This window comes from Leucoraja erinacea, chromosome 7 (assembly GCF_028641065.1).
Source record: "Leucoraja erinacea ecotype New England chromosome 7, Leri_hhj_1, whole genome shotgun sequence".
Taxonomy (NCBI): Eukaryota; Metazoa; Chordata; class Chondrichthyes; order Rajiformes; family Rajidae; genus Leucoraja; species Leucoraja erinaceus.
The window spans coordinates 53,870,520-53,894,666 of record NC_073383.1 but is presented as its reverse complement, the minus strand read 5'-3'; positions in this window follow the sequence as shown (position 1 = coordinate 53,894,666).

Below are 24,147 nucleotides of genomic sequence, written 5' to 3'. Positions count from 1 at the left end.
TCTCAGTACTCCAGAGATTCCAACACGGCGACCCTAGTAAGGCATCGGCCGCTCCGCATGGTACTTCAGTGCTGCGCCGCTGCCGCTGAAGCTCTGGCCGGTTTTCGGAATGTGATGGAAGGCAAAGTGATGAAAGGCAAAATAGTCTAATCTTTGTCCTCTTTATTCTCCCACGGTGGGGGCAATCGAACCATCCGCAGTCAGGGTGATTGAAGCTCCCACAGCTGGCAGTTGAAGCCCCCGCGTCGGGGCGGTTGAAACTCCTGCGTTGGGGTGATTGAATCATCCATGTTGGGGCGGTCGAAACTCCTGCAGCTTGGAGTTCCCGAAAATTGGTCTCTAACCAGAGACTGCGAGCTCCGCGATGTTAAAGTCCACAATCACCCATGGTTGGAGTTCCGAGGTCGATCCCTGGCAAAGGGATCGTGGGCACCAAGATGGTAAGTCCATAGGCACCCCGTGATGGAGCTCCTGGTCGATCTCCAGCAAAGGCCGCCAAATCCTTGATATTAGGTGCGGACGGGGAAACGATATGGAAAAAAAATTGCATCTCCTTTGAGGTAAGAGATGAGAAAAAAAGTTTCCCCCAACTCTCTGGCCTCCCCCCCCCCCACTCTCCACATAAAACAAGCTAAAGAACACAGAACACTAAGAACATACATTTAACACATACTATTTAAACACAAAGAAGGAAGGGACATACAGACTGTTGGTGAGGCAGCCATTGTAATGTCAGCTTTGAGTAATCCAGAATCTGAGTAACATATTGATGTGATATAGGCTTGTCATTGGGATCAAGTATAAAAGTTACAATTGAAAGAGGTTCCATCCTGGTACTTGATTTGATGGTCCTAGCTTGATTTGGATAGATCCGTTTTAGGCAACATTTTCCACCCTCTGCACTGCAAATTTCGAGAGTTAAGTGTTTTATTGTCATGTGTCCTGAAATGGAACAATTAAATCCTTATTTGCAGCGGCACAAAAGGCATGTAAACATAGTACTTTGTGTTTAATAGCCTGATTGTTGTATGAAAGAAGCTGCTCCTGAATCTGGATGCTACAGTTTTCAGGCTCCCATACCTTCTTCCTGATGACAGGAATGAAACGAGAGTGTGGCCATGGCTCAATGCTCAGCTAACCCACCCCACTTGCTGTTCACCCAACCAACAACTGCTGCCATTTTTAGGCTACCCTTTCCCAAATCCCCTCTCCTGTTCCTACTTTGGCAGAAACACAGTGAATCCAATTATTGGGATCGAATGGAATATCCGTTGGAGAGCAAAAAAATTACTAATAAACCATTTCCTATTTAAAAAATATATTATTATAAATGCCTTTGTGATAGAACTAATGGTGTATTTTTTAATGTTAATTTTAGTTTCCCATTGCAATATTTAGGGACATTCGGAGCATATGATGGACGGCTATTATATGCATTTACACATGCATCTTTAGATTCTGAGCAGGAGCTGGGCCATTGGTCTCTCAAGTCTGGTCTGCTATTCATTAAAATCATTTTTAATCTAATTACAGCCTCAAATTGGCATTCTTGTCTCACCCTGCTAATCTTTGCTGAGAAAAAAATCAATCTAACTCTATCTTAAAAATATTCAAAATTTCCCTCTCCACCACAATTTGAGCTAGACTTCCAGAGGTCTAAATTGTAAGAAGGAACTGCAGATGCTGGTTTACACCAAAGACAAAGACACAACATACAGGAGTAACTCCACGGGTTAGTCAGCATCTCTAAAGAAAAAGAATAGGTGATGTTTCGGGTCAAGACTTTTCATCAGACTGCAAGGATCTTCCAAGAGAAATATAAATGTAATTGCCACTGTCTTCAATGGGCGGTGCCTTATTTTAAGACAAGTGGAAATCCTCTTCACAGCCGCACTGACAAGATTTCTGAAGATCTTTGATGTTGCGCAATAAATGGGCTTCCTGCCAGCAGTTTGTTTTTGCAATCATTCCTTCTTCACAATCTGCCTGGTGTAATGGCCATTACATTGGCCCTCGCAGTGTTCCAGTGCACCTCCTTTCCACTGAGCGATGATCAGACTTGGCTGCACTAGCTGACCTGCAAAAATCAAAAGATCTGGAGAAGGGTCTCAACCCGAAATGTCACCCATTCCTTCTCTCCAGAGATGCTGCCTGTCCCGCTGAGTTACTCCAGTTTTTTGTGTCTACCTTCTGCAAAAGATAGGTCTGAGTTTACTGCTTAGGTCAGCAGGAGCACAGATGACTTGCAGCAAGTTCTGCCTTTTTGTCTGTGGTGTACTGACACAGATAAGCAGGCAAAATCAAATGTACATGATTACTAATGGCAGCAAGATGCATGGAAAGATGCAGATGCACTGATGCGAAGATGTGTTCAGTTAGAGACAAAAGCTTTATAATCATATCTTCAATATTTTACCTGGCTGCAAGCTCAATAAGAATTTCTTTAAAATTCTTCACCGGTTTGTAATAAAAGGGGAAATAAATTGCCTGAAGCATGTAAGACTTCAAGCCATGCAGCTTTTATTTCACTCACCAGGAAGACATTGCACAACCTTATAATATATTCCCAATTCATCTATGTAGAAGCCAAAGCCTGAGACCTGCCACAGAGTCATCGTTTTTACAAAGTTGAAAGGATATACCAAGGAATACATAAAAGTTTAAATAACCAATCCTCTCTTAAAAAATGTACATAACGTCTTTGTGAAAAGAAAGCACATAAATATAGATCAATTGCCTAAGAGGCATCAGAAAGGCAATAAAGAAAGCAAACCCATCTCCTACAAAGAATGCGAAGGTTAGAGGTGGCACAAAGAGGTGATTGCTGAGCAGCATGGGACTCAGTGGGCCAAAGGCTCTTTGGCGGTCGCAGGAACGACAACTGAGTTTTCAAACACATTTTTATTCAGAAAATCACTTCTCAGTTTACAGGCTCTCACGACACGTGAAGCCACAACGGTGGTCAGCACTGAACTAACGCGCGAAAGCAAAACCGCGTGAAAACAAGCAGCCCCTCCCGAGTCACGTGACCGCGGCTTCTGAACCTTGATACCTGCGTGCGCCAGCAGGCACCGCTACAACCCATTCCTTCTTTCCAGAGATGCTGCCTGTTCCGCTGAATTACTCGAGCATTTTTGTATCTATCTTCGGTTTAAATCAGCATCTGCAGTTCCTTCCTACACATGAGAGACCAGGTGATTCAATGGCCTGCTATCCAAAAAGAGCCCCACCGTTGAGTTAAAAATATTTTTTTTAATATCAATCACTGCCAGGAACTTGAGCAATGTCACAACGAATACCTGGTACTTCAGGTTTACTTCCCCAAAGAGTTCTAGATACTTTTTCAGATGAAATTCTCCAATCTGAGCGGGAGGAGTGTTAATGTAGTATAGTAATGACTGCGTGGGTATAAGGCGCATATCTGTTTTTATCAAATTGAATTGAGTCTCAGTCTGAGTGATATGTTGTCTTGCGTTGAGTAAAAATATTAAAATATTTGCTATGCTGAAGGCGAAAATTATTAAAGATGTGAATAGGCTATTCAGCCCCTCCATTTGGTTCCATCAATGAATGACATCACGGATAAGTCATAGAAGAGAATTAATAGCAGGCCAACGTAAAAAAATAGTAAATCTTGCAGTTGAAATCAACTTGTAAAAGCCAAATTCCCCAAAGGTCCCATCTGAAACTGGCTCACTTAAATTACTTTTTAATCTCAATAAATTTACTCAGTGACTGAATACAAAATATTACGACGATGAAGTTGAACTTTAGAGGGGTTGCAAAATGCATCATATCTGTTACACGCCTGGTGGATTTTCTTTTCCCTGAAATTGGTTGTCTCCCTGAGCAACTGAATTTTACACAGCTTTTAAAATGCACTTTTATGTATGTTACAACAAACAGGATAAAAATCTAACTTAATTTTTGTTGAATGTGAGCAATATGGTCAGTCAAACCAAATATCAAATTCTGACCAAAATAAAATTGCTTTGTTTATTAAGTGCATAAACCTGAGGTTGAAATTCTACCCCATAAAGTTAGAAGATATTATTCCATTTTAGCTTGACATTGCTGGGATTTATTTGATGCTAATAATGTTGAGATTAAGTTAGATTTGTTGCTCTGTTACATAAATATGTTGAGGGAGGTCAGCAGTTGGTTAGAATCCCTGCATTAAGCAGGTGTAAGACTCTTATTCATGAAAACCAGCGTCTTCATGAAGATAGGAACCCAGTTTTACTGCATGTCCATGTGGATGAAGTAGACTCCATTTTTTTTAAGAATATAAGAAATAAGGGCAGGAGTGGCACATTTTCAATAAGGTCATGGCTGACCTGACCTTCGACCCATCTTCACTTCCTGCCTGGTTTCCATGACATTTTCTATCGAGAGTCAAAAATAATTGTCTCCGTCTTAGATGATACTTTATCCTGAGATAAGCTCTAATTCGAGAATCTCCCGTAAGAAAACATCCAGCATCTACTCACTGCAGCCATCAGGATCTTGAATGTTTCAAATAGATCGCCTCTTACCCTTCTAAACCCTAATGTGTTCAATGGGCTCAAATGCTAAACTTCTCGCCCATAAAAAAAAAATCCCTTCATTTCTGAAATTAAGTTTACATATATTTACTATATGTTTGAATCGAATTACCTCAATCATGTCCTTAAAATAATAAAGCATCAAGAGGAGAGTGAAGACACCTGGAACTGTAGCTGCTGCTTTACAAGCATATGGAGGAATCATTCCCTATACTGTTCTTAAATGGGAAATTAAACCAGAGTACAGTACAGAAGCACTTTGTAGTATATTGCTGTCAAGCTTTGACCTAAATTCCAGCCTTCACAAGAGCAATTTGCTCCACAATCTGCATTCTTCTGGTTCTTACTATTCTGCCCTATTTAAAAATAGACTGGAGAGTGTATGAAAAACAACTTGCCTAGAGGAAGCATGAAGATTCCTATAGCCACATGATAGAACTTTCCCAGGAAGGATTCGTTCTTAACCCCTGTTAGTGAATGAATCCTGATAGGCCTCCTTTAAGTTAATGGAGATGGCTTGAGTTACAGTAGTACAATTAACATGAAAAATGGAAGCCTAGAAATAAACAGTAGGCCGGGCCACATTTGTTGCCAGAGAAACAGCTGATAGTTCTGCTTCTCTCACTTTATGAATGCTGCCCACCCTATTGAGTATAAATAGGTTGTGTTCACATATTTTGCTTTTGTACTATAATAATTAAAGCAGGGTTAGAAATATCTAAGGGATTTGTAATGCCAATAGTCTACATTATCAAACCCAGTGAGGTAAGTTATGGAGTTAATTGAAATGGCCCATTGTGCTGTCCCACCGCTTGCCCCTCCTCTCCACCACCATTGCGTCAACCATCAGCCACACATCTATATAATTAAAAGTCTAAACTTGACCATTTCCTGTTTGCACTGTATATTGATTTTAGAAAATAACGCAACCACTTACGGCTGTGATTTTTGGCCACCTTACTCAGATTCCACCTTCAGCTGTCAGGACCAGAGGATTTTTCCCATCGATGAAAAATAAAAGACTTATTAATGTTTAAAAATTGTTGAGATTCTCACTCCTGTCAATAATGCCATGAAGGCCATGCCCCTTCTGGTGGGAGGGGGATGAGCTATACAACCTGGAAGTGTGGGCGTAGCTCAGTCTCTGCAAGATGGGGGTAGGGAGAGGGTCACGACTCTCATTCTGAGCTGGAAATCTACAGAACACTGAGAATACTGACCTGTGAGTGCCCTTTATGTGTTTTTAAACTGTGCCTTTTGCAACTGTGTGGCTATTGAACTGTGTGCCTTTTGCAACTGTATGCCTTTTGCAACTGTGTACCTTTTGCAACTGCATGACTTTTGCAACTGTGTGCCTTTTGCAACTGCATGACTTTTGCAACTGTGTGCCTTTTGCAACTGTAAACAAAGATGAAAATGTCTAAAATTGATTTCCTCCCTCTCCCCCTTGATTTCCTCCCTCTCACACAGTCTCTCACCTGTTTTCAGCAGAATTTCTCGCAGTTTGTGAGCTGCCAGCCTGCCAGGCTTTAGTTACTGAGCTGCCAGGCCTGAGTGACTGCTGCCACCCCAAGAATCCATTTGGCCCACAATGTCCATGCGGGCCCTCTGGAAACCAATCCATTTGGCCCACAACACCTATGCTGGAACTCCAGAACCAGAGTCTATTTGTTACATGTGGAAAGTTATTCTGTAAAATTAATGTCATTTGAAAAGAAAAGAAGCAGAAAAGGTAAGAGAAAGAAAAGATTCAATCTGTTTAAACCTAGCTAGATGGTCATTTTGTATAGTATTGGGAACTATCTTCTGTTTCCAACTCGTTAAGTTTATGCTTCAGGAGTTTTGCTCTCATTAAATTGAGGCAATAATCAAAATGCACGAGTGAGTACACTATCCTAAATGACATACTTTCAAAAAATGCATTAGGAAACTGTCTAAGTGACAGCCTTTTAACTTGAATTTTTATATTTACCTCAAAAGCAGGATCGGGATTTCTGTATTTTGTGTATGATAACCTTGTGAAATATCTAACTGCACTGCCATAACTTAGGCACTTAGATGTCTATAGGGTAAAAAAAATGATATGATTACAGCAGTATTCTAAATTATGCTCCTGTAGATGAGGGAAGTCTGGAGCTCTGATTGGTTGTATTAGAGGCTGTCTCATTTTGTGTTGAGGGGGAGTGAATGCTGGATGCTGAATAAACGCAGTCTTACTGCCAGGTTTGTAGTGTGTAGATAAGAGCCTGGGGAAAGGATCTTTGCAATAGTGTATCAGTCTTAGGTCAACCTGTACTTTAAAAGGGACAGATTTACTGATCAAGAACATCTGCAGCTTCACTGTCTTCAAGATTTCACTGCATTCAAATTCTTGCACAATGAATCAAACAGCTTCTGTATCTCACCAAGTCAAATGTCAGTCCACAAAGGTAATTAAGGTAAGTGAGATTCAGTCCTTTGGGTTACCTGTTAATGTGTGCAGATTAACTGATAATAGTGTAAATTTATAAAAGCTGGAAATAGGCTAAATAAGCTTGATTTGTGTGGCTATTCAAAGAAGGCAGTTCTTTGAATCTTGATTGAGTGCTCGGAAATATTATAAAAGTTTCCAGAATTTATGCAGGTTAACGGTTTGAAGATGTAGCATTCCTTTATGAAAATTGTTTAAAAAATATATATAATGGAATGTAACTATTTGCTCTATAAACTCATTTTGTGGAAATAAAAAAATAATTTACGTTACGGGATTTGTGGATGCAGCCAAGAATAGTGGGACTTTCGTGATCAAAATAAAGGCAGGCAAGTTAATTTCCTTGCGTGACTCATACTGATATTTTGTTTTAATCAGAACAAAGTGCCTTTAACCTGTGGAAATAACATAAGGCTTTGAATTATTACTACATACTGTATACTGTACAGGGAAGATTTTCAGTACATTGAACTGATACTGTACTGTCTCAGTACACAATGACTAACTACTAAATTGTTGAAAACAAACAGTAATCAAATTTATCTAAACTACTTTTCATAACGTCTAATTTGTGCTGAATGTTACATTAACCTTCTTTAATGACGCATTTATTTCAAACTTCAGATTTCAAATTGAACTAGAGGAGTGCAGCATTGTACACTGCAGCGAATCAGATAGCAACATTTTCTTAACACTATATGCTTTTCTCTTTGTCCCCACTGGGACACTTGTTCATTAGAAAACCATTCGCTGCAACGCAAGCTGTTTTTATGATGAAGTGTGATATATTTTCTGTTGATTTAAAGAGCTGCAGCTTGTGATGTTCAATCATGATACAATTAAGTGGCATTTGTTTTGATCTTGGTATAATAGTAATTTATTTTTACATTAAAATATACATGCATTCACTGTAAATCAATAGCAAGCAGAAGTTGTGGTGGCATGCCCTATATCAGGATGTCACCGTTACAGCATAAATTTTAAAATAAATGCTGTTATGATGAAGTTCCTTGATAAGAAACTCACTGATAATTTTGGCATGAAATTAAATGTTTGCCTAAAGTTTTATTTCATTTTCTAATATTTCACATTTTCATGTCTAATATTTAAAAAAAAAATCCTTTTTGTGGGAAGTGAGTCCAAATTTAGAATTAGCTTTACAAAAATTAGGGGTGAATTGGAACTTAATGAATGTTTTACCGTGCTGGCTTTCAGTAATGAAACGTCCAGGATTGAATACTGATGAGCTTTATTTCTTATCAGAGGGACATTTACATTACAGAAGTTGTGAGATGCAAGATGAGTATAATTACAGTTGATACACATTTGCACATTCTGGTGAGATCCAGTGCAAATCATGATTGTCAGAACAGTTGATTTAACTCAGCATGAAAATAAATATTAAAGGATAAAACAATATTGTTACACAAACTGTTTTGAGAATCATCTGCTTTGTACTTTGATGTAATCAGCTGCTATGCTTTGAACATGGTAAGTTCGACTGGTCTTCCTTTGCCTGATTTTCTGTGAGAAATGCACATCAAAGGGGAAATCTTTTTACCCAAATTGCCTCGCGAATCAATATTTCAGCAAGTAACAATTTCAAACAGCCCTTTGGTGTAAAAATAATTTTAATAAGAAATTCTGTTAGATGGTTATTAATTGCTTATTAAAAATAATATGATGATTATAGAGACAATGTTATATGTCTGTGCTGGGAGAAATATTCAAAACAATATTACAATTAAAGAATTGAAGAAAACATAGACTGGATCTTGATACATTCCCAACTTACAGTGTGTTTGAGATATCAATGTGTGATTTAAGTGACATAGGTGATTTACAGAAGTTCTGAAAATCACATTAACATTTTGACAGAACAAATTCTGAATCATATTTTGTATTAACTCTGATCCCTGCAATTTAATTCCTTGATCTATACATTGTAATTAGGAACTGACATCAGTAAATAATATATTAATAGCTTTGATCTTTGTAGTTTGACTACCCTTAACCTTGGTCAGGTGTAAATCATACTAGATGCTTCAATTTTGCACAATCTTCTCTATCATATTTTATCATTCTCACATTCTACCAGTTCCAATTTTTCTCATATACAGCTGTTTCCATGACACTAAAATTTGTATTATTTTCCTAGTAGCTTGAGAAATGTTTAGGTAAGATGCTTTGACTAGTTCTTGATAAAATTGACATTACCATATTGTGTATGGCTAAGATAAATTTTAGATATCAACTTTCTTTTTTCATAGTGTATTTGAGATCACAACCTCAGTACACTAAATGAATGTCCATATACATTTGAACTAGGAAAACATATTCATGATGGAAACAGACAAGTTAACCCATTTGGTTCTTATTAGTGCTTACCCTTCACATAAACATCCTTTTAGGAAAAGGGGAGATGCAACGAGACCTGGGTGTCATGGTACACCAGTCATTGAAAGTAGGCATGCAGGTGCAGCAGGCAGTGAAGAAAGCGAATGGCATGTTAGCATTCATAGCAAAAGGATTTTGGTGCAGGGAAGTTCGACTGCAGTTGTACAGGGTCTTGGTGAGACCACACCTGGAGTATTGCTTACAGTTTTGGTCTCCTATTCTGAGGAAATACATTCTTGCTCTAGAGGGAGTACAGAGAAGGTTCACCAGACTGATTCCTGGAATGTCTGGACTTTCATATGAAGAAAGACTGCATAGGCTCGGCTTGTACTCGCTAGAATTTAGAAGATTGAGGGGGGACCTTATACATAGATACATAGAAAATAGGTGCAGGAGTAGGCCATTCGGCCCTTCGAGCCTGCACCGCCTTTCAATATGATCATGGCTAATCATCCAACTCAGTATCCCGTACCTGCCTTCTCTCCATACCCCCTGATCCCTTTAGCCACAAGGGCCACATCTAACTCCCTCTTAAATATAGCCAATGAACTGGCCTCAAATACCCTCTGTGGCAGAGAGTTCCAGAGATTCACCACTCTCTGTGTGAAAAATGTTTTTCTCATCTCGGTCTTAAAGGATTTCCCCCTTATCCTTAAGCTGTGACCCCTTGTCCTGGACTTCCCCAACATCGAATATAGAAATTTACAAAATTCTTAAGTGGTTGGACAGGCTAGATGCAGCAAGATTGTTTCCGATGTTGGGGAAGTCCAGAACAAGGGGTCCCAGTTTAAGGATAAGGGGGAAATCTTTTAGGACCGAAATGAGAAAACATTTTTCACACAGAGAGTGGTGAATCTCTGCAATTCTCTGCCACAGCAGGTAGTTGAGCCCAGTTCATTGGCTATATTTAAGTTAGATGTGGCCCTCGTGGCTAAAGGGATCAGGGGGTATGGAGAGAAGGCAGGTACAGAATACTGAGTTGGATGATCAGCCATGATCATATTGAATGGCGGTGCAGACTCACAGGGCCGAATGGCCTACTCCCGCAGCTATTTTCTATGTTTCTGTGTTTCTATGATTACCCATCTAAATCTATCAATAAAGCTGTCAATTCATTTCTCTTTATTTTGAGTTACCTTAATTCTTGTGCATTTATCCCACTCACCTCAACTACTATCCATGATTCTCACTTCCTAGTTTTATCATTCATCGGGTAAAGTAGTTCCTGAAGTCTCCATTAGATCTGTTGAGGGCCATCTCATATTCATGATCTCTGTTTTTTTGAAAAGCTACATTCCAAATAAAAATTGGGATTATGAAATAATGTATTTCCTTTAATTATTTGGCAACTATTCTAGATGTCCATGCTGAAGTAGCAATTAGAATTTAGATGGTGTTTACCTGAGATTCAAAATATGTCAGCAATGCTAATAAAGTTGATTCTTATTTTGTTTTGCATCCACAATGGTGCAAATGCTCTGTTAATGAAGTAAAGCTTACATTTATTTTATCCAATGTGTTCCCCTCAATTAATTGTTGAATTGGGAGGTGAAAGATGTTTACAAATCAAAGCTGCCGTGCAATACAATATGCATTGTAATGACAATATAATTTCTGATCCTCTGAAATACATTATGTAAGTGAGTACCAAATTAAAGGTTCTATCAAATAATAAAGGATAAACTGGGTTGTGTTAGTACTGCTTTGCATAAGTGCATCTTTCTAGATGCTGTTTCAAATTAGTGTTTGTGATGGCAGGTATTGTTATCCAACACTATTGGCTGTCATCTTTGTTTACCCAGACCCAACCTAAAAGCAGATGAAAAATCACTTCCAGTAAGGAGGCAAGGACTGCATGTTAAAAATACAAACTGGATTACATCCAATGGAAATTTGATGTTGGTTTGCCTCAAGATAAATATCAACTTTTATGAAAATATGAAGTGTGTTTTTTAAATGAAACATTAGGTCCAGGATGCAAAGGATACACGAGTTCTGAAGGATATTAGAGGGAGTGGAAAATAAGATCATGGAGAGATTTGAACTCAAAGATAAGAGTTTTAAAGGTGGGATTGTTGACTGGGTTCGCGTCAATACAAGTCAGCTAGCAGAACACTATTAGGTCAACAGAACATGGTGTGAATTATTGGAACCATAAAGGTATATGAGTTCAAGATTATGGAGAATTACCAGAGAGAAAATTGTAGTGGTAAAGTCTAATAGTGTTATGTTTCATGTTTTAATGCTCTATTATAAATAAGCATTTAGAGAAAATTACTCCAGTAACGTATAAAACATGATTTTGATGGCGGATTATCTTTTCTGTAGTTTGCATAATTGTTGAAATTAAAGTTTTGATTATTGGATTATGCATTCTGCAGATGGAAATAGCATCAAACTACTTATCTATAAATAATAGATAATTCAATGTCCATGAAAATTTGCATAAGGATGCACTTCAAGCTGGTTTACATCCAATGGTAATTTGTTGAAGGATTGCCTCAAGATAAATATAAATTTATGGAAGTATTAAAAAAAAAGATTAAAAAACCTAATTAAGCAGGGGTAGAGCAGGAATCACATTCACATAACTCATTCCCTCATTGGTTTTCTTCAATGCCCATCCTAGAACTGTTAAACAATCATTGGCCAATAGAAGGTGAAAAATCTAGGGCAGTATGTTCTGGTGGGTGATAAATAGTAATAGTAATACATAACATTGTTCCAAAATATATGTATAATATTTCAGTGCACTTTAGTTTTCACAGGGACATTGCTTTATTAAAACCATCAAAATGTAGAATTGTTTAATTGCTTCCAAGGTGGATGAAGTATGACGTGATGAATATTGGTCTGATCGATCTTAAAAAAATTATTTCTTATAAGCAGTAAAATAAGAATGCAAAATGAATGCATGGGACAAAATGAAAACAGAATGAGGTCATGTCCTTAGTGTCTTCATTTTTAGCATTAAATGTAAAGGGGATTTCAAATGGGATCTGGAAATGTACTGAAATCATCTGTTAATTCCATGCATTAAAAACATGTGGATGTGAGATCAATAGTTGATGTATTTTAAGTGTGTATTTAATGTAGAATGAATGAATGATAAGGCTTTGGACTAGCTTTTTAAATATTCGTAGACTGAATTTTCTACGTGAAAGTTTTGTTTTGCGAAGCTTTGAATTGAAGATTATTTCTATAGTTATATTCTGTTAATGCACATATGTATGAGTGCACTAATTTTAAATAACATCCAAGCTACTTGCATTGTTGAGCCAAACTAAACTGCGTCACTAGCTTACCCTCAGGATACTTTGGCAATCTCAAAACCTTATTTTTCTACTTCTTAACATTAAACAGTTATTATCCTTTATGGAAAACAACCATTCCTATCATTGCCAGTAATTTCACCAAAGAAAACAGTCAAGAGTGTTTGACATTTGCGCCGGAAATGGAACAATAAAACATGTTTGATCCTGTCCCTTATTCTGTTCTTGGCTTTTATAATCCGCTATCTCATCCTAGCAGAATGCCTTATTCACTTCTTACCGACATGCTTCTTTCAATAGAAGAACCTTGCAATCCAGCTTAAGCTAACTATTAAGAAGTTTAGTTAGCTTAGTGGATAAAATCAATTTGGCCAAACCTTAAAGCAGAAAGATTCTAAATTTGATTCCTTCAAACTTGGCAAATAACACTGCAATCCTAGAATCAAGAATGAATTGAATTGATCTCAGATACAAAGTTGTTCAACTGGTTACCGTACTGCAAATTTTTTTTGCAAGATTTCTAGTCCTGTTCAACATCCATAAAAAAGTGCATATGGGGAAGTAAATCTGGATCAAGATGAGTTGTAGCTGTGATGCTCCAAAATTGGAAAGTCTGCCACAAATTATTGACCTGGAAAGTCAATCATACAGCTCATGTTTTTGTTGTGATTTGCAGTTGAGTGAAAGTGTGAATTCAAGCTCTTCCGAGAACATATAATGCAAATTGATATATTTGAGTTGCACTCTCTGTATATTGTTGCATTCCGATGCATGGCGACATATTGCAGTAAATGTGAATTACTGCACAATTCAACATGACTTTCCTGCTGCAAATCATGTGTAATCAATTTCATTTACCACTGGTGGACTCCAGTCATGTTGTAGAATCATCTCAAGGGTAATCAATGGAAACAGGATGAACCTAAGCTCAATTTTGAGCATCACAGCAAAGGGTTTGAATACTTATGTAAATGTGATATTTTAGTTATTTCCTATTAATTACTTTGCAAAAATGTCTAAACACCTGGTTCACTTCTTTATTCTGGGGTATTGTGTGTATATTGATGATAAAACAAATGAGTTGAATCCATTTTAAAATAAGGCTGTAATGTAACAAAATGTGGAAAAAGTAAAGAGGTCTGAATACTTTCTGAATGCACTGGATATGCCATTTCCGTAACAGCACAGAAACCAAGTTTTCCTTTGAAAATTATTCTTACAATTATATCACTGATTATTGCGTAGGAATAATGGTCCTTCACTGATATTTCAAATCTTATTATGTTACAAATTGCTTATTTGTCTGATGGTTCGAATCAATGAAATATTAATAAAGGCAAAGTAGCTGTTACAATTGTTTATTTTCTGCCTTTGTGCTTCATTCTAGCTTTTAAACTATGATAAAGCTACTTCATGAAATGTACAGTATAACCTTTTTTGAAAAAAGTAGCAGACACAATTTTTTTGTGACACATTGAAAGCAAATGAAGTTTATTCAGCACAAAAGTATAATGGGAGAAGATTATTGAAAGGGGAATTTTATCTGTAGATTTTATTTGCCATTGTTTTTCCATTTAAAGCTTTCAATCAGACTATCCATTCTAATGGTACTGGGCCTGTCACACTTAGGTGACAATTTAGGCTACTGCAGCAGACTATGCAGTCGCCACCTGGTCGTCACATATTCGTGGGTGGTTGCCAGAGAGTCGCCTTCAGAGTCGTGAGGAGTTCCCACATTCTGGGAACTAGTCGCGGCCTCATTATGGTTGCCGAGAATTTTTCAACATGTTGAAAAATTAGCGGCTACTAAAACGATGCTTACGCCATATAAAAGCAGCGCGGGGGTTTGCTTCTACAGAGGCCCGGGGAGCCGTTGGTGAGAGGAGGACTTACCTGGAGCTGTGAGTATAAAAACAGCGCGGGGGTTTGCTTCTACAGAGGCCTGGGGAGCCGTTGGTGAGAGGAGGATTTACCTGGAGCTGTGAGTTACCCAAATCTGCAACGTTCCATCTCAATTCCAGAGAAGGATTCTGATTCTGGTGGAAGCCTCTGATTGGTGGAAGAGGACCAGCGGAAGCAGCTGATTGGCTTGTATTGTATTTGTATTGTAATTGTAAGGCTTTATTGTATTTGGATAAGGGGGACAATGAAGGCCAGGGCAGTTTACTGTTCTGGATGTCAGATGTGGGAGGTCATGGAGTCGGAGTGCCCTCCAGACGTCCACATCTGCGCAAGGTGTGTCGAGATGGGGCTCCTAAGGGACCGTGTCAGGAACCTGGAACAGCAACTCGATGACCTCTGTCTGCTCAGGGAGAGCGAGGAGGTCATAGAAAGGAGTTACAGGGAGGTGGTCACTCCAAGACCACGGGAGACAGAAAACTGGGTCACAGTTAGGAAGGGCAACGGGCAGAGGCAGGGACTGGTGAGTACCCCGGTGGCTGTACACCTTGGAAATAAGTACTCATGCTTGAGTAAGGGTGGGGGAGACAGCCTACCTGGGGGCAGCAACAGCGGCCGGGTCTCTGGCACAAAGACCGGTCCGGTTGCTCAGAAGGGTAAGGAAAAGAAGGGGAGGGCAATTGTAATAGGGGACTCTATAGTCAGGGGGTCGGATAGGCGATTCTGTGGACGCAGACAGGAGTCCCGGATGGTAGTTTGCCTCCCTGGTGCCAGGGTCAGGGATGTGTCTGAACGTGTCCAAGAAATCCTGAAATGGGAGGGAGAGGAGCCTGAGGTTGTGGTGCATATAGGTACCAACGACATAGGTAAAAAAAGAGAAGAGGTCCTGAAAGAAGAATTTAGGGAGTTAGGTAGAGAGTTAAGGAGAAGGACTGGAAAGGTAACAATCTCAGGATTACTGCCTGTGCCACGCGACAGTGAGAGTAGGAATGGAGTGAGGTGGAGGATAAATGCGTGGATGAGGGACTGGTGCAGTGGGTATGGATTCAAGTTTCTGGATCATTGGGACCTCTTTTGGGGAAGGTGCGACCTGTACAGAAAGGACGGGTTGCACTTGAACTCAAGGGGGACCAATATCCTGGCGGGGAGATTTGCAAAGGCTACTGGGGAGACTTTAAACTAGTATGGTTGGGGGGAGGGACTCAAATTGGGAAAGCTAGCAGTCAGTGTATGAAGCAGGGGGCAGAGAATGGTAGCACTCTGACCCAAAATGTAGGGGAGAGAGAAGAAAAAGAAAATAATCAGAGAATAAGAGAGGGTGGGTTTCTTAAATGTGTATATTTTAATGCTAGGAGCATTGTAAGAAAAGTGGATGAACTTAGAGCCTGGATTGACACCTGGAAGTATGATGTTGTGGCGATCAGTGAAACATGGTTGCAGGAGGGCTGTGATTGGAAACTAAATATTCCAGGATTTCGTTGCTTCAGGTATGATAGAATTGGAGGGGCAAGAGGTGGAAGTGTTGCATTGCTTATCAAGGAAGATATTACAGCAGTGTTTTGGCAGGATAGATTAGAGGGCTCGTCTAGGGAGGCTATTTGGGTGGAACTGAGAAATGGGAAAGGGGTAGCAACACTTATAGGGGTGTATTATAGACCGCCAAATGGGGAGCGAGAATTGGAAGAGCAAATATGTAAGGAGATTGCAGATATTAGTAGTAAGCACAAGGTAGTGATTGTGGGAGATTTCAATTTTCCACACATAGACTGGGAAACACATTCTGTAAATGGGCTGGATGGGTTGGAGTTTGTAAAATGTGTGCAGGATAGTTTTTTGCAACAATACATAGAAGTACCTACTAGAGAAGGGGCGGTACTGGACCTCCTGTTAGGAAATGAGATGGGTCAGGTGGCAGAGGTATGCATTGGGGAACAGTTCGGGTCCAGTGATCACAATACCATTAGTTTCAATATAATTATGGAGAGGGACAGAACTGGACCTAGGGTTGAGATTTTTGATTGGAGAAAGGCTAACTTTGAGGAGATGCGAAAGGATTTAAAAGGAGTAAATTGGGACAGTTTGTTTTATGGGAAAGATGTGGAAGAGAAATGGAGTACATTTAAAGGTGAAATTTTAAGAGTACAGAATCTTTATGTCCCTGTTCGGTTGAAAGGAAATCGTAAAAATTATAAAGAGCCATGGTTTTCAAGGGAAATTGGACACTTGGTTCGGAAAAAGAGGGAGATCACTAGAAAAGCTAAAAGAAGAATCTTAAGAAAGAAATTAGAAAAGCTAAAAGAAGATATGAGGTTGCTTTGGCAAGTAAGGTAAAAGTAAATCCAAAGGGTTTCTACCGCTATATTAATAGCAAAAGGATAACGAGGGATAAAATTGGTCCATTAGAGAGTCAGAGTGGACAACTATCTGCAGAGCCAAAAGAGATGGGGGAGATATTGAACAGTTTCTTTTCTTCGGTATTCACCAAGGAGAAGGATATTGAATTATGTGAGGTAAGGGAAACAAGTAGAGTAGCTATGGGAACTATGAGGATCAAAGAAGAGGAAGTACTGACACTTTTGAGAAATATAAAAGTGGATAAGTCTCCAGGTCCGGACAGGATATTCCCTAGGACATTGAGGGAAGTTAGTGTAGAAATAGCAGGGGCTATGGCAGAAATATTTCAAATGTCATTAGAAACGGGAATAGTGCCGGAGGATTGGCGTACTGCGCATGTTGTTCCATTGTTTAAAAAAGGGTCTAAGAGTAAACCTAGCAATTATAGACCTGTTAGTTTGACGTCAGTGGTGGGCAAATTAATGGAAAGAATACTTAGAGATAATATATATAAGCATCTGGATAAACAGGGTCTGATTAGGAACAGTCAACATGGATTTGTGCCTGGAAGGTCATGTTTAACTAATCTTCTTGAATTTTTTGAAGATGTTACTCGGGAAATTGATGAGGGTAAAGCAGTGGATGTTGTGTATATGGACTTCAGTAAGGCCTTTGACAAGGTTCCTCATGGAAGGTTGGTTAAGAAGGTTCAATGGTTGGGTATTAATGGTGGAGTAGTAAGATGGATTCAACAGTGGCTGAATGGGAGATGCCAGAGAGTAATGGTGGATGGTTGTTTGTTAGGTTGGAGGCCAGTGACGAGTGGGGTGCCACAGGGATCTGTGTTGGGTCCACTGTTGTTTGTCATGTACATCAATGATCTGGATGATGGTGTGGTAAATTGGATTAGTAAGTATGCAGATGATACTAAGATAGGTGGGGTTGCGGGTAATGAAGTAGAGTTTCAAAGTCTACAGATAGATTTATGCCAGTTGGAAGAGTGGGCTGAAAGATGGCAGATGGAGTTTAATGCTGATAAGTGTGAGGTGCTACATCTTGGCAGGACAAATCAAAATAGGACGTACATGGTAAATGGTAGGGAATTGAAGAATGTAGGTGAACAGAGGGATCTGGGAATAACTGTGCACAGTTCCCTGAAAGTGGAACCTCATGTAGATAGGGTGGTAAAGAAAGCTTTTGGTGTGCTGGCCTTTATAAATCAGAGCATTGAGTATAGAAGTTGGGATGTAATGTTAAAATTGTACAAGGCATTGGTGAGGCCAATTCTGGAGTATGGTGTACAATTTTGGTTGCCTAATTATAGGAAGGATGTCAACAAAATAGAGAGAGTACAGAGGAGATTTACTAGAATGTTGCCTGGGTTTCAGCAACTAAGTTACAGAGAAAGGTTGAACAATTTAGGGCTTTATTCTTTGGAGCGCAGAAGGTTAAGGGGGGACTTGATAGAGGTTTTTAAAATGATGAGAGGGATAGACAGAGTTGACGTGGAAAAGCTTTTCCCACTGAGAGTAGGGAAGATTGAAACAAGGGGACATGACATGAGAATTAAGGGACTGAAATTTAGGGGTAACATAAGGGGGAACTTCTTTACTCAGAGAGTGGTAGCTGTGTGGAATGAGCTTCCAGTGAAGGTGGTGGAGGCAGGTTAGTTTTTATCATTTAAAAATAAATTGGATAGTTATATGGATTGGAAGGGAATGGAGGGTTATGGTCTGAGCGCAGGTATATGGGACTAGGGGAGATTATGTGTTCGGCACGGACTAGAAGAGTCGAGATGGCCTGTTTCCGTGCTGTCATTGTTATATGGTTATATGGTTATATGGAGAGTAGCGAAAATTCTCGAGTCGTAGGTGGGTCGTAAGGAGGTCTTAATGGGTTGATAATCAGAGATCCCCTTTTTTCAGGCTCTTTTGAGGTACTATTGAGAATCAGCTACTTAAAACCAAAAGTCAATTTTATATACATGGTAATAAATCTGGCAAATTACTTGCCAATCAGTTGAAAGCTGTGTCAGCCAAACATCAGATTATTGAAGTGAATAAACGGGATGGTACATTGACAGTAGATCAGGATGAAATTAATAAATCCTTTCAGGAATTTTATACCTCCCTATACCAATCAGAATTCCTACTGATTCCAATATAATGCATGAGTTTTTAAAGAAATTGAACTTGCCAAATTTACCACATAATGAGTCTCTGTTGTTAGATGAACCCATCAAGGAGGAAGAAATACAGAAAGCAATTATTTCGATGAATTCTGGTAAAGCTCCCAGTTTAGATAGGTTTACGGTGGCATTTTAAAAGTATTTTTCAAGTTTACTGTCCCCCTGGCTATGCAAGGTTTTTTTAAAGAAGCCTTTTTAATGAATATATTACCACAAACCTTTTATGATGTTTCTATTTCTTTAATTCTTAAAAAAGATAAAGACCCTATTGAAGTGACATCATATAGACCTGTATCACTGTTAAACGTAGATTTCAAAATTCTTTCAAAAATATTAGCTATGAGATTAAGATATTTTACAGCAAATTATTTCTGAAGATATGACAGGTTTTATTGAAAATCGTTACTCATACTTTAATGGTAGGAGATTAATGAATATTGTATATACAGTCAAATAAAACCCCAGAATGTGTAATTTCACGATGCTGAGAAGGCATTTGATTAGATTAGATTAGAGTAGATTGGGAATATTTATTCAATACACTTGAAAAATTTAAGATTGGTCCAAAATGTATCTCTTGGGTCAAGCTGATATATCATATACCTCAAGCTTCTTTACTTACCAATAATCCGAGATCCCCTTTTTTCAGGCTCTTTCGAGGCACTAGACAGGGCTGTCCTTTAAGTCATCTATTGTTTGTTATCGCTTTGGAACCTTTGGCCACCGCTATTAGGGAATCCTCTAATATTATTGGTATTGTTCGTGAGAATAAGACACATAAGCTATCTCTTGACGCAGATGATCTGTTATTATTTATCTCTAACCCAGGGAAATCTATTCCTGACATAGAAGCACTACTTAATCAATTTAGTAGTTTTTTCTGGTTATAAACTAAATCTTAGAAGAGTGAGCGTTTCCCATCAAACAATCAAATTTTGAATTATGGACAGTTTCCATTTAGATTGACTACCGACTGTTTATGCTATTTCGGCATTAAGATTACCAAGAAACACAAGGATCTATTCAAGCCAATTTTATGTCCCTAATTGACCACATCAGCCAACAGTTTACTAAATGGTCACCAATGTCCTTATCTCTATTTGGCCGAATCAATGCTATTAAAAATGTTTATCCTACCAAAATGTTTGTATTTATTTCAGACAATACCAATTTTTATTGCTAAATCTTTCTTTGATAATATTGACTCAAAAATGCCTTCATATATATGGCAGAATAAAAATCCCAGACTAAGTAAAAAATACTTACAGAAATCAAAAAAAGACGGAGGTTTGGCACTGCCGAACCTTGGATTTTACTATTGGACAGTTAATGCTCGCTATTTAACGTTATGGACAAAAGATTTAGAAGATACTCAATGCGATGGATAAATCTTGAATGTGATTCTATGCAAGGGTTATCATTGGCTTCTATCCTAGGGGCCTCGTTACCTTTCACAATTACGAGATTGAATAAATATACGATTAACCCAATAATAAGACATACATTCCGAACATGGTTTCAATTTCGTAAGTTTTTTGGATTGAATGATTTTATCTTATCGAGTCCTATCATATCTAATTTTTTCTTCCAACCTTCCAATACTGATCAAGCCTTTCTGTTATGGAAGAGGAAGGGATTAGCAGATTTTCGTGATTTGTTTTTGGATGGTAGTTTTATGTCTTTTGAACAACTCTCCAATAAATATAATCTACCTAACTCACATTTCTTTAGATATTTACAAATTAGACATTTTTTGAAGGCTACTCTACCCTCTTTTCCATTACCACATCCAACCGAAATCTTGGAAAACATTTTACATTTGAACCCTTATCAGAAAGGTTTAATAACAACTACTTATGAGTTGATTTTGAAATGACAAATAGATACATTTTTTTAAATTAAGAATAACTGGGAAAGTGAACTTCAAATTTCTCTACCTATAAAGAAATGGGAGAGGATTATTCAATTAGTCAATACTTCTTCAATATGTGCATGAAACGCTCTGATACAATTCAAGGTGGTTCACAGAGCTCATATGTCAAAAGATAAGTTAGCTCGTTTTCATGGTCATATAAATCCTACCTGTGACAAATGTAATTCTGAAGTGGCCTCACTGACTCGTATGCATTGGTCTTGCCCACTTTTGGAAAAATATTAGAAAGAAATATTTGATACTATTTCTGTAGTTTTAGGTATTGATTTATAACCTCATCCTATTACTGCAATTTTTGGGCTACCGATGTCAGATTCTATTCATTTGTCCCGTTCTGCCCATCGGCTGATTGCTTTTATTACACTAATTGCCAGAAATCTATTTTATTTAAATGGAAAGACTCTAATCCTCCGACCACACTTCATTGGTACTCTGAAACAATATCATGTTTAAACTTAGACAAAATTAGGAGTGACATTGTTGAACCCTTGGTTAAATTTGATAGGACTTCGGTAAGCTTTATTCAACATTTTCATACGATATAAATTGTCCCCTCTCCAACTGTTATAATAATTCTTTTACCTTTATACGGTGGAACGGACTTGACGACAAACAGGGACTTAAATTGTTGAAATTCTTTGTAGCCCAGATTTTGGTTTGCTTTTTTTCTAGTTTAGGGGGTTTTGTTTTTCTCTTTTTCTCTTTTTCTCTCTTTTTCTTTTTCTTTTTCTTTTATCTTTTTGTTTTTATATAGACAAGTTCTCTTTTAAACAATTAACTATATTCACATAGAGACCGGAAGGTTTATACTCAATGTGTATTTTGACACTGGACTCATACTTAGGTTATACTAGTTATTAATGTAATCCTGATCCCTATGTATCAATATCACTGTTATCTTTATCATTTTTTTTTGTTTTGTTTTTTGCTTTTGAAAAAAAATGAATAAAAAGATTTTAAAAGGAAGGAAGAAAACACAGTTAAAACATAATGATAAATACACATTGGAATACACATTGTCCTTTTAGATTTGAGGACCATGGGTGCAATTAGTGAAGAATTAAACAGTAGCTAATTATTTGCAATTAAGCTTGATGTAAGATGTAGTTGAGATAGTTGTCCCAAACAAAGAAAGAAGCACATTGCTAAAATCATATTCCATCTGTATTTGTATAGAAAAAAATGCAATTTCAATGCTATGTTTTTGTTAGGAACAGTTTATTATTATGAAAAAGGAGTGAGCTATTGGACGAACATTATGATATTTCATCTAGCCGAAATCTTGCTTCCCACGTTCAGTACAACTCTGCCAGACTGTACCTTTCATTCATTCAGTAATGTTGGTCTGGTTCATTCCTATTCTCTCCATGATGTTAGAATTGAACACCTTTAGATTGCTTAGTAATACTGGCATGAATCATCTCTGGATCTCTCCAGAATGTTAACTTCATCGCTTAATTAGATTACAAGAAATCACTCATAGTAAGTCCATAATATTCTGCTCTCAGCCATGCAGGAAATCCAATTATGGAATGCAGACTCTATTGGAAGATGTGTCCATTGGGAGTACATAACTTCCAGTTCAATATCCTAAAATATTTCTGCACTCTGCAATTGTTCTGTCAAAAGTGATAGTAAACCCATGACAGTGTTTTGAAAAATAGAAATAATTGTCATATTTTAGGCTTGGTGCCCAAAGGGTACTTTATTAGTTTGTTTCCATGAAAATCCCAAAATGCCACTGGGGAGGGAAAGGATTCAAATGCATTTCCTTTACTATGGCAAATCGACAAAAAATTGTCATTTTATAGGGAGTCGCAGGAAGCGTGTAATTGGACAAAAAATGATATTGCCAATCTCACTGGCACGGTTTCAGTCTGGATGGCTTCTGGGAAATATGCGCTCTCAGCCCTTTGCAAAGAATAAATGGGTTTGTTCTGGAATCTACAATAAGGCAGAAGAGAAATGAAGGGCAGATGAGAAAGGCGGCACAGTCACATAGCAGTAGAGTTGCTGCCTTACAGCCCGAGAGACCCGGGTTCAATCCTGACTACAGATGTTGTCTGTATGGAATTTGCACGTTTTCCCTGTGACCATGCAGGCTTTCTCTAGGTACTCCAGTTTACAGCCACATTCCAATGACGTGCAGGTCTGTAGCTTAATTGGCTTCTCTAAATTGTCCTTAGTGTGTAGGATAGAATTAGTGTATGGGTGATCGTTGGTTGACATGGACTCAGTGGCCGAAGTGCCCGTTTCCACATTGTATCTCTAAAACTAAATACAATCGTATAGCAATCTAATGAAGAACTAATGTATGTTTAAATTGTTTACCACTCATCCATTGTATGTTTTATATTAAACACTAATTATAAGGCCAATCGATAACTCAATCAGTAATGCAAAACTTTTCTCATGAGAAACCCTATATCAAGGTCACTTCTATTAGACCCAATAGCACTGAATATTTGTTAGATGATATTACTGATAATTTGACATCTGTGACTAAAGGTCAATTTAACTTGTATTTCATATTTCTGCGCTGAAATTTGCTTACTCTGCAATATGTGAGCACTATTGCTTGTCTATGCTGCATTTCTCAAAATTATTGAATCATACAAATTGCTATAATTGAGGAAATGTGTAAGCTTCTCTCAAGTTTTTAATTATTGGAGAATATTTATCAAATCTTTGCATCATCATGGCAAAATAGTCCAACAGATTATATTGAGTATCAGTAAAGTATGAAAGCAAGTTGTGAAGGAACAACATTTATTGCTTCTAATGGTTTATCTGAGGCTTTTTGTTGCCAACGTTGTTGTGAAAAGGAAGATACATCAAGCTGATAAATTTGATTTGCAAATTTAAGAAAATGCAATTGTTAGCACTATGCACACTGTCAAGATTTCTTTGATTTTTGACTCTGTATATATGTTTAGAAGTCTGAATATTATGTTACTTTTTGCCACCCATTATTTATCAATATAGTTCCAATTTATGAACAAGGAAAACTAATAGGTTTGAAAAGATCAATTGATCCATCACCTCTGTCCCACACAATAATCAGTGACCAATCATAGCTAAACAAATCTTTCCATTTTACATCTGTTTCC